At 39.8% G+C, this 2875-nt stretch overlaps 1 long non-coding RNA gene across 1 annotated transcript; it reads left to right on the top strand.

The window, feature by feature from the left end:
* Positions 1 to 994: 994 nt before the first annotated feature.
* On the top strand, positions 995 to 2131 carry LOC121910543. Its single transcript, XR_006099681.1, has 2 exons — positions 995 to 1686; positions 1865 to 2131. It is a non-coding gene; the product is annotated as an uncharacterized LOC121910543 (long non-coding RNA).
* Positions 2132 to 2875: the final 744 nt, after the last annotated feature.

Here is a 2875-nt window from a genome sequence, read left to right as displayed (position 1 = left end):
AAAGTGTGTGAGGAAGTGCGTCTTCGTCCGGCGCCTGACGAATAGAGAAGCCAGAGAAGAATAACTTTAGAGAACGCAGCCTGTTTCAAAGTCTGCGTTCTCCTTTCTTTACGGTCGCTGATCGATGCCAATGGCTTCTCAATTTTGCCGTGCAATGAGTTCTCAATAAAACCGGTGAACGAGCATTACACCCCCTCCCTCATGTTACTGAATCCAATTCCACAGACAGCTCCAGCCTTGCCCATAATGGATTCTCTATTTCATAGGCTTTGGCTTGTGTTCCTATGGTGCTTGGTTAATATTTCAGCCCGCTGTCTCTCTTCCCTGCACAGCCCACTTTGTTGTATTGATTTATTTGTGCATCCCCCTACATACCACCTCTGTGGTGGGAAGACGATCTATTATGGAATTTAATACCTCTCAAAGAGCTCATTTTGTACTTTTTTTTTTCTTCTTTTTCCTAGAAAATGATGGGGAGATACAGAATAGGAGTGGTCAGAAAAGGTGATGTCATTTATCCGGCGTTATCCTGCAACTAACAAACAGGAAGTCTATCATCAGAGTGCACACTTATGGTGAAAAAGTCCTGTAAGCCATAGTTAAATAAGAACTGAATTAGTAGGAGGTCAATTAGCCGTAGTATGGATGCAGACAATAGGTGAAACAGAGAACTTCCGTTTCCTGCTTGGGGTTGGAGAAGAGGAAGCGGCGTCGAAGGATTTGTTAGGATGTTGAAGAAGGATGCACAGTGCACAAGATTTGGCAGAGGAAGCCTGAACTCAGGACACACTGCTGCTATCCTTCCTGTATCCTGCATCATACACATAACACCTGGTCAGCTCATCACTATTACCATTTTCCTCTGTGTCTCCCTGCTCACACACATAAATGCACATGCACATGGTGAGTCTATCAGCAGTGTAAACACTGTAGGCAGAAGATCAGGGAATGGAATTTTAAATGTAGAGTCCGGGAGAAACCAGTGGAAAGAACATATGTTTATAAAGAGCCAGATTCCATGCTTTAAAATCATTCATACCAGTCCAAGTGCTGTTCAGGCCCTTGTGTCTGTGCTATACATTACAGTGAAACAAGCTAGCGTATTGTTGGAGAGCTATAGACAGATGACAAATTAAGAGAAAAGTCTGGATAAAAAGTGGAGAAACATAACAAAAGCAGATGCTTTCATATTGTTGTACTACATACAATGAGCAGTTCACATCAGATAACGTTCTGTGACGTGGGAATTTTTGATCTATGATCAAGGTGGCCTGAGCAAAAGCTCTGAGTAACTCATTCAAGACAGATACACATGTGAGAGATAAAGGGGACATATCACCCTTTTTGTGATTTTCTGTTATTTATATGTAGCCGGGTGGTAAATTGGTTCAGATGTAATGTAATTTCCACTTAGGTCTAATATAGCTCTCAAAGCTGTTTACATGTGTTAATACATGTGTTCTTTGTTTTTCTTTTGAGTGTAAAATTGTTTAAGTCTTAATTAAAATGTGAGGGAGACTGTAAGTGGGCTGTGACAGTCTAACTGGCTATTGCTGATTTTGGTCACAAGGTGGCAGCGTTGAGTAATATTGTTGTCGCTCCACCAAGTGCATCTTGGTCTTTCTTCCTGTTAATGTGCGAACGACCTGGAAATTTGCAGAGTGGAAAAGTCTTGTAAAGTAGAAGGTAAATACACACAAATCTTGTGAAATATTCCTGTACAAATACTTGAAGGACGTGAACTTGTCCCATGTCCTGGAATTTTGGCGCCAGCCGTCGACCACTGTGTTCTCAATTGCATATCAAGGTAATGTTAAAAAGAGGAATTGTACAGGTTTTACATTCATTTGAACTCTGTTTGAAGGTAAACGACAGCATGTTGAGTTGTGTAATCTCCAGGGAGCTCCACATGGATTTGGTGAGTCTTGTTGAAACGTGTCTTGTTGAAATACTGCTGTATTTTGATTTTGTTATTTTTCTTTTAAATCTTTTTTTTTTGTGTTATATCTGCCACAATCTGTGAAAGCACATGAGCTGTGTTCTAAAAGGACTCAGTAGCTTACACACTCTGTTAAAATGACCTGATGCAAATGTGGTAAACAATAAAATTAGAGCTACAAGAACCCTTGAAGTAATTGTGTTGTGTGTGGCAACTAATTCCACCGGCTACATATATACTGTTATGATATCAGATATCTATCATATCTATCCTATGTAGAAATGCTCCCTGCAAGTCTAAAGCCAGGGCTTCAACCTGCTCTGAATGCTTCATTTGCTATGTTTATGCCAATAAACAGCCGTCTGTTCCACAGCCTTGTTGCTAAGGTTGTTGCTAAGGTTTTTCCATGTGTTATCCACTCTCATATTACAGATTGAATTCCAGTTCAAACATGTACGGATGTTTTTGAGAAGTTAACATTTCAAGTAAAGAACAAGAAAAAGTAATGAAATCCTACCACTATAGTTTGTTTTGTGGTTTGGTGATGTAGCATTTTCCAACAGCTGACCAATCAAAACAGAGTGGGCTCATTGGGAGAGACAGGAGCTAAAACAGCCTGTTTTAGACAGAAGCTTAACTGAGGGTCTGCATAAAGGGTCAGTATCAGTTAATTTTTTTAATTTTTTTTTTTTTTAAACTGTAAATCATTAAAAAATATTGGCCTGATAAAGTGCATAATATGTCCCCTTTAACTGTTCAAAAAAGCTATCGGCACAGATCTATAGAAGTGTTGGAGAAGGTGTTATGGTCAGATGAGTCATCTTTCATTCTCACAAGTGGGCTAGTGCATCTGTGATGCACATAAAGAGTCCAGTGGGAGGTTTGAGTCCACTGGTCCCCCTTATAGGGAAGAGTCCTGCAATTAAAAAAAAACTT

The sequence above is a fragment of the Thunnus maccoyii genome, chromosome 13, assembly GCF_910596095.1.
Source record: "Thunnus maccoyii chromosome 13, fThuMac1.1, whole genome shotgun sequence".
Classification (NCBI taxonomy): Eukaryota; Metazoa; Chordata; class Actinopteri; order Scombriformes; family Scombridae; genus Thunnus; species Thunnus maccoyii.
This window is presented reverse-complemented; position numbering and strand designations above follow the sequence as displayed.